The 13,597-nt window shown below is 47.2% G+C and overlaps 1 protein-coding gene and 1 long non-coding RNA gene across 3 annotated transcripts in view; both read left to right on the top strand.

The window, feature by feature from the left end:
* LOC112579689 overlaps window positions 1-11,269 on the top strand; it is a 30,777-nt gene extending 19,508 nt beyond the window's left edge. The window contains exon 2 of the long non-coding RNA XR_003103992.3: window positions 11,052-11,269. This is a non-coding gene — a long non-coding RNA (uncharacterized LOC112579689). The remainder of the gene's footprint in view (window positions 1-11,051) is intronic.
* UBASH3B (ubiquitin associated and SH3 domain containing B) overlaps window positions 1-13,597 on the top strand; it is a 153,092-nt gene that overhangs the window by 65,045 nt on the left and 74,450 nt on the right. The window lies entirely within an intron of this gene.

Raw genomic sequence — 13,597 nt, 5'->3', positions numbered from 1 at the left:
CTTGTAAATTGAGTCCAGCCATGGTTTTGGTCCACCTTCTGCCCAAACTGCTCTTGTCACGGTTGGCAGTGGCCTGTAGTGGCATGTAGATTAAGTCAGTTCTCAATCCTCCATGTGTCCATCAGTGTCTTTGGGCCAGGTGACCCCTTCTTCCTTCCTTAAGGACACCTGCCTGCTGGGAGACTCTTGTCTTGATCCCCCTTCATCAGTTGCTTCTGCTCTGACTTATCCCCTCACCTCTATATGTTGAAGGATCTCCGGCTGAAACACTGACCTGAAACTGAAACACTTCTCATCCAACGTAGGATGGATTAGATCACTGCGCAGCTCACAACAGCCCCCGTGTTTTTCCCATCAGGGTCAAAGTAAAATCTGAAGTCTTCAAGTTCCTATCTGGTGTATTTCCTTGGCATTTCTCTGAGTTTCATCTCCTTGTACCCTCCTCCTCGCTCTTTGAACCAAAGCCACTAATCTGCTTACTGTTTCTTGAATACACGAAACATGCTCCTGTTCAGGCCTTCTGTACTTGCCAGGAAGGCTCTTCATATAGAGGTCCACATGATTCCCTCCCTCCCTCATTCATTTATGATCTCATCAAACTGCCCTATATAAAACAGGAATCCCTTCCCGTTGTTCGTTGCTTTGTTCTTTCCCAAAGTTCTTATCATAAGATGCAGATATTTATTTATGTATTATCTGTCCTCTCTCTGAGAACATAAACCACACGAGGGTGAAGATTTTTGTATGTTTCACTCACTGCTGTATCCCCAGGACCAGAACAATGCCTGGCACATGGTAGATGTTCCACTAATACTTATTAATATTAATAAACACTATAGGTCAGTTTTTACAACAGATTCCTAATGTCTAGCCTAGCTCTTTATTGAACTCAGTTCACTTAGAGTGAGCGAACTTTCACACTATTGAGGATAGGAGTGGGAGCATGGTGTTTGGGAGGGCCACTCGTCCTTTTCCGCCATAGATTCTTTTTCCATCTGATGGTATTTACCATCCCAGGATCTCAGCTCTAGCTCAGATTTGCCTGAGGATATTTGTCAGGATGATCTGGACTAAGAATTCAGTGATGCTCAAGATGGTTTCCCTGAGAAGATCCTCGTTGGGACACCATCCCTTTAAAAGTCCTGAATCCAGACTGCCTGTTCTGTAGACATTCTCAGCTGCATTATTTAAAGTTATTTCCAGTGGTGCGTGGGCTGGAGGTGGGAGCTACATTTGTTACTTAGTGGTTTCGAAAAGCCTTCCAGGATCTCTTTCCTCTTTACCCCAAAGAATTTGCTCACTCTTAACCCTCCTCTGTTGTTACCTAACATAACCTCTTAGACTTCATAGCTCCCCAGCAAATCTTAGTGCATTTCATCGGCATTCCCAACTCTTAGTGGGTGAAATTTAGGAACATGCCATCCCTTCTTTGGGGATGTCTCTTAGAGTGAGACTTCTTTTCCTTGGGGAGGCTGAGAATGATATTCACAGAGGATACTTTTTATTGAATGAACCAGTTGCACATACTTTTAATTCCTTGGAGAATGTTCCATGTTCACGGTACAGCATATTAGTTATAATACTTTCAAAGAATAAAAACATTGCATTGAATTCACATGGTTTTCCATCATGCTCTGCAACCCTTCACATCTGTTATTTCATTTGGCTGTCATGTAGCTTCCTGTAGTCAGCAAGTAGTATCCACGTTTTACAGATGAAAACAGAGGTGCCATTGGGGGAGTGACTCAATTAAGACCGCTCTTGGTCAGTGGTCCAGTTTGTCTCAGGTCTTTGGTGCTCCCACTTCCTGGCCTGCAGCCTTTGGCCTCCCCTCAGTAGGGACAGGTGTTGTCTGGTTCTCCCCTGCACCCCTGGAGCTCAAGTATCAAACCCTTGATGATTGCCTTTTCCTGCGGTAGTCCATTTCTAGCTTGCAGCATCCTACCGTGGATTCTGCCAGGTTCTGAGGGGGCAGCATGGGGAATGTCTGTGTGTCTGGGGACCATTCTTTCCCTAGAAGGATGCTCAGTGGCAGAAGGGACCAACACAAATGAGACATGGAGCCATGGAGGGCTGCCCTTCCCATGTTCATGAGTACCCAAGGTTCAACTTGGTGCAGAGTTGGGCTTCTTCTCTGGACATCCATCAGGAAGTCACATCCCTTAGAAATCTTCCACTTGTCTGACAGGCAGCTCCAGAGGGGTACTCCTGAAGCATAACACTCAGACTAGTATTTCTTTGACCATAAAATTACAGTAATGGCAAGCTTTGTACAGTGCTTTAAAAGTTACAGCCATGCTTCAGAAGCACCCAGGGAGCTTTATAAAATGCGGGTTCCTGTTCCCCCCAGAGACTCTTAATTCAGTAGGTTTAAGAAGGATCCAGAAATCTGTAATTTTTTTTAAGGGAATTCCTTGGCAATTCTAACAGTTAGCCAGGTTCTGAAATCACTGTTCAGATTACAGAGCCCTTTTGTTTATAATATTCCATTTGTTCCTCACAACACATGAGGAAGCTGTTAACCTATTTCGCAGATGGGGCGTGATTATGGTAAAATGACTAATTCCAAATTCCTAACTTAGGGAATGGCAGGGCCAAGGCTCCAGCCTAAAGTCTTTGTCTCCAAACCTGGTTCTCCTTGCACTCGATTCTCCCTTAGACTCCTCCCCTCTTCAGTTGCCCTGGGGTACTGGTTTTCTTCCTACCCTGATTGTGTGCCGAGAGTCTCACTCACCAGGCCCAACAGCTCTTCTTCCCTGAGTGCAGCTCTGAGCAGGTTTGAGGAAGATGGTGGAAACCCAGGCCCCGGGGGAAGTTTTTCAGACCATCCTTCCATGTCATTTATCTGGGAATATCAGGCACCGATGGTGGCCAGGCCCAGCCCCATCCTGGAGGGACCCCCACCACCAGTTGAGCATTTCAGAGGCTCCATACTGGCCTTCATGCCCAAATAAATCTTCAGCCTGCTTCCAAGAAAGAATTCTGGAGAGCAGAGGCAAAAACCACTGACTGCTGGCATGGAAAGATGGTGGTAAATCTCTCCTCTTTCCATGAGCGTTGTGTTGGAGCTAGCTCATCATGGAGAAACCTCAACATCTCAGGTTTCATTGTAATAGGAAGGATGCAGGGTGGCCCCGGGGGTGGGTATGGGAAATTTTGAATGAATTTTCTGGTGTCTGTGGGTGAGGAGATGCCAACGTGTAAGGGTCACGGGAGGGCAGGGCTCCCTTGTTCCAGCCATCCCATACCACTGGCACACCGTCCTGTGGTTGAAAGGCTTACGTTAGCTTTGGAGGGTCCCCTCCTTGGCCCCGACCCCCAGTGTGCCTGCTGTCTTTGGAATTTCAGAAGTTAGATTCTGGAGGACGTTTGTTTTAGGAATGGGGGCTTGATTTCTAGTTATTTATTCACTGATGATAGGTGTTATTACATCGTGGTTAAAAGCATGGGCCCAGTCTGGCTGCTCCACATGCTGGCCGTGTAGCTATGTTGCAGTGCCTGTTTCCTCATCTGTAAGATCGTGACACTGGTTCCCACTTCCTAGGGTGGCGAGGATTAGATGGACGTGTAAGCGCTTAGAACGGAGGCAGGCACTTAGGAGGTGCCGCCTACTGCTCTCCAAACATCCGGCTCTGTGGCCTGCCCTGATGTGACATCAAGGAGAAGAGCCAGGGGCCCCGCCTTGCAGGAATTCACAGTTTACTGGGAGACAGACACGGAAGCAGATCACTGACATCAGATGGGAAGTCCTGTAATAGAGGGACATTGAGAGTGTCATGGGGGCACAGACGAGGGACCAGCTGTGTACTGTTGATACCCAACCAAGGTTCTTGGCCTTTCCCAGTCAATAGAAATTGACTAAAGGCCAGACAGGAAATTCAGGCAAGGCTTTGTTGGCGCTTCTCCTGCGCCGGCTGCAGGAGGGAGCGAAAACATGTAGTAGGTTTCTTTGCTGGCTCCTTATATGGGATGAGGGTAGGGGTGTGTTCAGAGGTCGAGGAGTGGCTTAGGTGGTTTGCCCACCCCTCTGATGATGTTGAGTATCAGGGGCATGCACAGCACCCTGCTTTTGCTCCCAACACCCAATTTTTGCTCCTGGCGCTTCATAAATGGCAGTTGGGAGTTTTTGTCTTTGTATCTTTTGGTCCAGAATTTGCCCCAGCTGCGAGTGCATACAGTTACTTTTAATCCCATATAGTGTTATGTAGCTTGAGAAATGTGTCTGGGGCAAGCTTTGTCTCAGGTCCACGTTTCCACTGGGTCTCACCGCAAGGGGCTGGGGCGAGGCCAGAGCTGGAGGTGGCTTCCTAGCAGAGATGGCAGCGTTTGATTTTGAAGGGTCAGTAGGAATCCACCCAAGGGAGAAAAGAGGGAAAGGCATTCCAGGCAGGGGCAGCAGCGTGAGCAGGGCCACAGAGGTACAAAAATTCTGACTGGGGAGGAAATTATATCAAGTAGAGAGTGTGATGCCTCCAGAGGGGGCAGGAGATGAGACAGAGAGTCCGCGAGCATGGTCTTGCTAAGTCGCTTTGGTCATGTCCGACTCTGTGTGACCCCATAGACGGCAGCCCACCAGGCTCTGCCATCGCAAGAACACTGGAGTGGGTTGCCATTTCCTTCTCCAATACATGAAAGTGAAAAGTGAAAGTGAAGTCACTGAGTCGAGTCCAACTCTCAGCGACCCCATGGACTGCAGCCTACCAGGCTCCTCTGTCCATGGGATTTTCCAGGCAAGAGTATTGGAGTCGGGTGCCATCGCCTTCTCCAGAGCATGGTCTTAGGAACCGTAAATGCCAGGGGGTTTGGACTTTGCCTGAAGGAAGGGCACTCGGTGAGGCCTTTTGAGCAACGTGCTAAAGTTTGTATTTTCACGAAATCATTCCAGTTGTTGGGAGAAGCATAGAACAATACAAAAGGAAACAGACCAACTGGTTGACTTGAGCCTCTCACCCTTGTTAAAGACAAGTGGTGGTCATCCACCCTTTCAGAAAGCACCCAGCTCCGTGGCCGGAAGACAAGGGCATGGAGAATCTGGTGCCAGTTCTGTCTGAGAGTCTCAGGGTGGCCTTGAGAAAGGCGTTAAGTGTCCAGGCCCCCAGTCACTCTGTAGGTCAGTGGGCTTGCCTGCTCCCTCTACTTCCCCCATGTCTAGGTCATGGAGGAGCAGGGTGTTGTACTCTGTTCTCTCCAACTGTTCCCCCCACAGAAGGAAAACTGTGGGTTCGGTGCCTGTTTTATCTTTCTCTAGAGTATATTTGCATTTAATTTCATTATTTAATAGGTAGCATTCTCATGATGCAGAAAGCATCGAGATAGAAAAAGTTACCCATCCCTAGTCTTGCTCTTACTCCTGTGCCCACCCCCCCACCTGCCCCCATCCCTCCACAAGAAGCCCCTCTGCCTAGTTCCTTCCAGCATCTACTTATGCAAATAAAAACAAACACAAATTTAGATTCTTACTGTACTCCTTTCCTTATATAAGTGTGGACACTTCTAGAATATATATCATTTTCTTCTTCAGGCCATATACCAACAAGCTCTTTGAAAAATAAAAATCATGCTTATCAAGGGCTTTCTGACTAGGCCAGTTATTTCCTCCAGAATTTATTAGTGGAGAGCTCTGCTGTGACATTATTTCCCTGCTCTGTAAAATAGGGACAATCTTCTGTCTGTCCTGACCGCCGTAGGGAAAGTTATCAGTCATTTCACATGTGAGTCACTTCATGCTAGTGGAAGGGGGTCTCACAGCGGGACTGTTCTGATGATTTCTCAGTGAAATGTTCCCCTCTTATTTACTGGTTCCAGGATTTTCTTTTTTAAAAATTAAGACTACTAATTGTTGAGGGGTTTTTCCTCCCCTCCAGCTCTTCCTCTTAAAACTTCTAAGCCTTAATGGGCAGCCTGTGTCTCCGCCAGGGCCATGTGGGGCCGCATCCAACCGCATCCTGCCAGGGATGCCGGCCTGCACACATGTGGCTCCCAGTGCTTCTCCTGGTGTCTGGTGTACAGTCTTCTCTCTCTTTTTATTTTTTCACATGTTCTGAGCCACACAGAAGCTTCAGGACTTCACATCACAGCACAGCAGTGGGCCAGAGCTGGCTGTAATTAGCTAGAACTGCAGATTCCTCCCGGTCGAAAAGACATCGTATCTTTGCCTTTTCGCTTACGGTGGAGGATTTTTCTGCTTTCTCTAAGGTCGCTGGAGAGGCTCAGAGGAAGGAAGCTGTCTGTGTGAGGGAGGAGGGGCTCACTCGATGAGATCTCAAGATCTCCGCAGGCCTCAGATTACCCTTTAATGACATCTTCCCTGGCTGCCTGTCCCCAGGTCAGGAGGTAACTGTGACACACAGTAGGACTAGCAGATGGTGGGGATGGAGGCCTCCGAGACGCACACCAGGGGAACGAGGACAGGGGTGCTATTGTCTGGAAACCGCAGAACCTGGTGCGTGTTTTGAAAGGGATTTGGTTTGGTTTTACTGGCAAGCTTCCTGGAAGCCTTTTCTCGAGGCAGAGAGCTCATGTTCGTTCTTAGGTAGAGCATAAAGCTGTTGTCTCTCAGATGTGGACATGGTAATAGAGAGCTTAATTCTGAGTCATGGTTCAAGACTTTGCTGGTGCCAGCTTAAGAATCTGAGAAACTCAGGTCCCACCCAAGGGCCCAGAGGGCTTTTGAACAGTCCCTTCACCCTCCCTGCCCAACCAGGCAGGACAGCAGCCAGTGCACCTTCTCTATCCAGAGGACTAACAGCCCTTATCTAAAGGGAATTCATGCCTTAGAGACTGCCTTCTGCTCTGTTGTCTTAGCACATGTTGAAGAAGAGCTGCATGGTTGTCCTGGGTAAATTGAGGAGGATTTCAGAATCACTGAGTTCCCTTACAGAAGGTTTAGCTGTAGACAGCATGTTAAAAAGCAGAGACATCACTTTGCCAAAAAAGGTCTGTATAGTCAAAGCTATGGTTTTTCCAGTAGTCACGTACAGGTGTGAGAGTTAGACCATAAAGAAGGCTGAGTGCTGAAGAATTGATGCTTTCAAACTGTGGTGCTGGAGAAGACTCTTGAGAGTCCCTTGGATCTCTCAAGAAGTTCAAACCAGTCAATCCTAAAGGAAATCAGCCCTGAATATTCTCTGGAAGGGAATGGTGCTGAAGCTGAAGCTCTGATACTTTGGCTACCTGATGCGAAGAGTTGACTCATTGGAAAAGACCCTGATGCTGGGAAAGATTGAGGGCAGGAGGAGAAGGGGGCAACAGAGGTTGAGATGGTTGGATGGCATCACTGACTCAGTGGACATGACTTTGTGGGAGATAGTAAAGGACAGGGAAGCCTGGTGTGTTGCAGTCCACGGAGTTGCAGAGTCAGACACAACTGAGCAACTGAATAACAACAACAAATCATTCCCATGGGCTTCCCTTCAGGAAAACAGATGCCTGAAAGGACTCTGGGTGCTGCTTGGGAGACATTCCCCTTTGTAAATTGGCACAGACAGCTTTCTGCACTTTTTTTTGCCAGGACCGCTCTCTGGTATTTCTGTTGGAGCAGGTGGGGTTCAACTTGAGGAGCAGGAAAATCCACAGGTTGGGGCCACCAGCCCAGGGCCTGTATCGTAGGTCTGAGCTGAGAAGACCCACAATCACTTCTGTTACAATTGGAGAACTTTCCTTCTCCATGAAGCAGCGCCCTGTTGAAACACTTTTAGCTTCTCCAAGGAGATACGGGTGAGCCCTAGCCCAGCACCAGGTCCGGCTCCCTGGGAATACACTGTCACTGGTGGTTAGATTGGACCCTTCATTCAGCAACATTGCCAGAGTGCCTACTATGTGCTTGGTACTGTGCTAGAATCGGGCAGTGCCAAAATAAGATTGAGCCCCTGCCCATGAAAAGCTTACAATCTAGAAGGAGAGGCACCAGTGTTCACCCAAAAACTAGCACAGTGCCAGACACATGGCGGTCAGTTGATGGCTTTTGAGCTTGGAATTATGGAATAACAGAGCTGGAGGGTCTCGGGGTTGCAGTGTCCCTCCCTCTCATGTCAGAAATGAAGACACTGATGGGTGAGGGACTTGCATTCAAGGCCACCCAGACAGGGGCAGAGAGAGAACTCATCTTCAGTTCCTGGTCTTGGTTCTTTGTAGCACCCCACACAGTTTGCTTTGGCCCTTTAACTAGAAAAATCAAATCCTGAAAAGTAGAGGCAGTACCAGAACGCATAGGAGCCCACTTGTGCTTCACACCTGCTGCTGCTGGGCAACCTGAATCTGTAAGCACTCAGGAGCTCCTCACACTGGTCCTCAAACCAGTGGATTCGAGTGGGCTCCTCAGAGGCAGCAGGGGCCCAGCCGCCTGCAGTTCCCCCTGAGATGGCATTCTTGGGAAGCTAGAGCTCCCGAGCTGGGAAGTCCTCAGTTTTGACCTTGCAGCTCTTCGAGCTGGAGTACCAAGTGGTTTTCAGGACAAGGTGTGTGAGAGGGTCTGGTTCTTAAACCACACAGAAGGGCTTTCTATCCTGTTTGACCCTGATTCAAACAGAGTAACTGTAAGAAGATGTTGTTGAGATAACCAGGGAGAAAAGAATGTGGATTCTGTATTTGATGATATTAAGGAATGATCATAAATGGTAGGTATGATCATGGCCCAGTGATTGTGTTAAAAAGTCATCACTTCGATATACTGGGTTGTTTGGAATAGTCTAGGGAAAAATACAAGTTTTCATAAGTGTTTGGGGTAAGGTGATATGATGTATGACAATTGCTTTAAAATATTCCAGGAAAAAAATTGAGGACTAGATGAACAATTTGGCAAAACATTGCTCTTTGTGGTTTGTATGTGTTTGGAAAATTCCAGAATGAAAAGGTAAAGAAATAGGGCCTAGATCTCTCTCCCTGCCCTCCATGCCCCCGGTGAAACTCTTCCCGTCAAGGTGGAGGCTGGCACTGCAATGACAGGCCATACGAGGAGGATGCTGCAGGGCCCTGAAGTTGTTGGCCAAGTTCCTGGTTAGCTTCGAGACACACGGAACGGCTGGGCACTCCTTTTACACCAGGGTGACCTTGTGCAATGTCACCCCACACCCCTTTCTCATCCCTGTTATGTCTTTGGAGGCTCTTTCCTCCTCAGCCAGAGGGAACTTAATGCCATCCTTTGTGTTTTCCATCCCCTGCCATGAGACCAGAGTCTCCTTAGACTCAGCCAGAGAGGCCCACCCAAGGCAAACTCGCTGAGCAGTTAACACAGCGCGTTACCAGAACTGCACACGGGGGCACGACAGCTTCTCTCCCCAGTACCCTGTGTGCAGCTGAATCTTACTCACCCTCGGTCCTCATCTGTCGCTTTCTTCTCCCTCCCTGGCAGCAGGGCCATCGTTGGATCTCCCCAAGATGGTCTGCAGGAGGATCTGCAGTTGCCCACAGCCGTTATAGTGTGGGCATTTCACTTACTAGTTCGTCTCACCTTTTTCCTCTCTTGTCTTGTACATGAAGTCGTTGTGCCCAACCTTGATCTTAGACCGTAGGGTTCCAGCCTGGTCTTCTGTGGCTTTGCCCTTTAGAGCAGAGTGAAGACTCCCTAGGTCCAAGGGATTATGCTTACCTGGAGCCTGCGTCCGTCCCCCCACATACCATACACACATCGCATGCTCTGGGTATTAAGAATCCAAAGAACTAGGAGGCTGCTTCCTGGGTGTCTCCCCTGTGTCCAGCCTCCTAAGGACAGAAACCCCTAACCCTGAAGGTGACCAGGGAGCAGCTCTTTGGTGTGTGGACAGAGCTTTGATCTGCTCCTGGGCTGTCCATGCACAGGCATGTGAAGTCTCGAACCAGGAAATCTAACCAGGCCTTTATGTGTCTAGTAGGAGGATGGTGTAGTGTTAGTCACTTAGTCGTGTGCAACTCTTTGTGACCCCATGGACTGTAGCCTGCCAGGCTCCTCTGTCCATGGAATTCTCCAGGCAGGAATACTGGAGTGGGTTGCCATTTCCTTCTCCAAATAGGACCTATTTTATTTACCAGTTTGTTTGCTTGATTTACTACTTCTAAGCATGAGACATTGGATAGGTGGGTCTTCTTTTACGTTCTTGCCCAGGCCCTGCACATTTTAAGTACCTGCATCCTAACTGAGACGCAGGATTTTTGCTCATGCCTGGAGTTCATCTCATTTCGAGATAGGCTCATGTTCTCTCACGGTATTTCCTGCGGTTTGTAAAATACAACTTGTGAGGCCCTATTGTAGCACCACTTACTTCCTGTGTTTATAATGGAGGTGAAATCATGGTTTGTCTTTCCACCACCCTGCTTCCCATTCCCAACAAGCAGGCCTCAGTTACATAAGCTAACGAGCTAATCTTAAATAACCTTAAAGCGAGGGTCACCTATGTGTGCCAACAACTTTATCATAAAAGTCTTCCCTTGTAATTTCCTATGCTTGTTCAAAGGGACTGGCAGTGTTCTAGCCTCTGTTCAATGGGAATTAGCTGTAAGACCTAAAAAGTTGAGCAATTTTTTAAATTACAATTTCCCAAAATGGCTTTTCCTCTTCAAATCGGTGCTAGAATTCTACTTTCCCTGCCTCTCCCCCTCCAATGAAACATTTTCATCTCTCTCAATGAGTTCTATTGAAATTCCTGACTTAATATGATACGCTCATCGCTATGTTACTGACCAGAGTTCTTGGCTCCTTAATCAGTAGAAACTGTTAAAAGGCCAGACAAGAAATTCAGGCAAGGTTTTATTGGGTCCCCTGCTGCAGCAGGAGGGAGTGAGAACAAGAACAGGTTCCCTTGCTCGTTCCCAAAAGGGGTGCAGTCTGGCTTCCTATATGGAGTGAGGACAGGGGAGTGTCCAGGAGTCAGACCAGAGAGGTGGCTTAGGTGGTCAGCCCACCCCTTTGGTAATGTGTGCAGGGGGCATGCACAGTACCCTACTTTTGCTCCGGGCTCTTCAGAAGTGGGCGTTGGGTTCCTCTGGTCTTTTTGTATCTTGTCCATAATTTGTTCCCACTGCTCATGCACACAGTTATTTTTAGCCCCTTATAATTTCTTTGTATTTTGTTGCTCCAGGAGACATTTGTTCAGATGCAAACATTGCAGTAAAGGATCCCAAGTTCCAGCCTGTCTCAACTATACCCGAATAACATCCAACAGAAAGGTTTTGAAGGCCTTTGGGAATATTAGAGCCTATGTCTCCCACCCATATTGGTTGTGTAATTGGCCTCTCTCTCTTTAGAGACACTAAGCCCTCTCATTAAATAGAAAATAAAAATATATTAAAAAAAAAAGAAAAGAAAATGTCTATGTGTATGTAACTGAGTACTTGGCCGTATAGCAGAGATTGGCACAATGTTGTAAATCAGCTAAACTTCAATTAAATCAACAGGAAACAAGAGAGGACTATGGATTTGGGGAGGGAGAGTTGGGGTCAGAAGAGGAAGAGGTGGCTTCACACACACAGTAGGTGTGTTCTCCACACCAGAAGACCAACCTTGGCTGCTTCCCCACTCCCTCCATCTCAAACCCCAGTTAAATTTTAATCCAGATCATCGTGACTGCAAAGTGTTTTCTTCAAGCTCCTTTATTTCATGGAACTCCCGGTTGCCCAGTTTAACATGTGCTTCAGAGAAAGATGTCTGGCAGGGATTGGATGCCGGTATTGACTTTGGAAAGGGGAGTCTTAACATCCTCAAATATGTCTTCACATGCCTGAGTATGTCAGCGATCAGTCCCTGGAAACATCCCAGCCATGCAGTTTGCTTGTTTCTGTGGCTCAGCTCGGGCACCTTGCCCCCAGTCTTGGCCCCGGTACAAGTTTCACATTGGCCATCCCTGACATTTGACGCCTTTGGTTCCTGTCTGTAAATGGGTGTCAACAGACAAAATCTATGCTCCTCCTTTATTCAGAAGTGCATTCATTCATACATGTATTCCACAGATGTGTATTGAGGAACCCTGCATGAGGCATGGGGGAGGGGAGGCTGATGACAATGCAGGCCTTGCCATAAAGGCAGCCAGGGTGTATGAGCAGATTATCACAGTGATCAGAAGAGTGTGTGATAATAGAGGTAGGTACAGAAATGTATGAATACAGGAGAAGTAGTGTCTTGTCTGGAGGAACAGGGTGAGATATCAGAGGAGGGGACACCTGGTGTGGACCTCGAAAGATGCACAAGAACCAGGACGGCTGAATCGCGCCATTGAAATTTACATTCTCCTCTCTTGAGACTTACTGTCTTCAAACGCATTTGGTTTTCGTGAGCACAGAGAGGGCTGGAGGCCTGATGATCCACTGGGGGCCTGGTCCACAGTTGCTTTGAAGAGACGGAGAATGGAAAAGAGCTTTATTAGCTGCTAAGCCAAAGGAAAGGACTCTGCCCAGGCAGAGGGGGTTCACCAAGGAGAAAGGAAAGGGTTCAGGGGCTGGGCCCCTTTTGCTTGGGCAGCATTCACAGATTTACTGGTTGTTGGTATGCCACTGGGATGAGAACCAGCTGTCCCAAAAGCCTAGTGAGGGTTGTAGTCAGCACTGATTATCTGGAGATGTGGCATACTTCACATACAAACCTCCCTGCAACTACGCCTTGATTCACAGCTTGAAATAACTCCTCATCACTGGATGGGTATTTTAAGATGCAGCTTTCATCAAGAAGCTTCCATTAAAGCAATTCTAGTAGAGTGAATAATCATTTCCCCCCTTCATCAGACATGCTTGTCTTACAGAATTATGAGTTCAATTCTCACTTTTTTTAGTCCCATCTTTTAAAAAAGAAGAAGAAGAAAGAAAAAAAAAAACCCTCCGAGAAATGATCCTGCATCTGTATCAAAAAGTTTCCCTTTGCATTTTCAGATCCGTCTTTTCTGGGTCAGCATTTCTCTTTATGGCTTCCTTATCATAGTTTTTTTTTTTTTTTAAACTTCCTGTTTCCTATCGAGCTTTGTACAAACTCATTTTGTCTTAAGCTATTCAGGAGTGAACTTTTCCCCTTTTTGTAGGCCAGTGCTTTTTCAACAACTTCTTATTCACTGTACGCTCGAAGGTCATGCTTGTTCCAAATGTTTTGACAACCTTCAATTATTTGCACTTAAGGATTTGAGTAGAAAAATAGAGCTGCATAAATTACCAGCAGAATGACATTAGAGCATGACATAGGTGACACCCAATGACGTTTTCCCCATGTGTTTATTTGCCCTTGGAATGTTCTTAAGGTCTTGTGTTGAGCACACTACACTGCTTTAAATGCAGTTGTTATGCACAGAGTAGATGGGCAACAAAACTTACAGTGGAGAACCAACCCCTCGCTATGTAGGTAACGGTAAGCTGGAATAATGAAACTCTTCTCTAATAGGAACAACTCATCATAAAGACAGGCCAGGTAATCTAGTTGAGGAAAGAAATGAAAGCCAAGATAGATACCAGGCTGACTCACAAAGACCTTGGCTTCATTCCTTTACTGTTGTTTTTTTTTTAATTTGTATATTTATTTGGCTGTGTTCGGTCTTAATTGCATCACGCGGGCTCTTTCATTGCAGCATGTGGACTCTTAGTTATGGCGTGCGGCTCGTTAGTTGCAGCACGTGGGCTATCTAGTTGTGGCACGTGGGCTTTTAGTTGG

This window comes from Bubalus bubalis, chromosome 16, assembly GCF_019923935.1.
Source record: "Bubalus bubalis isolate 160015118507 breed Murrah chromosome 16, NDDB_SH_1, whole genome shotgun sequence".
In the NCBI taxonomy this organism is placed as follows: Eukaryota; Metazoa; Chordata; class Mammalia; order Artiodactyla; family Bovidae; genus Bubalus; species Bubalus bubalis.
The sequence above is the reverse complement of the archived record's forward strand: the minus strand, read 5'-3'. Positions and strand labels throughout refer to the sequence as shown.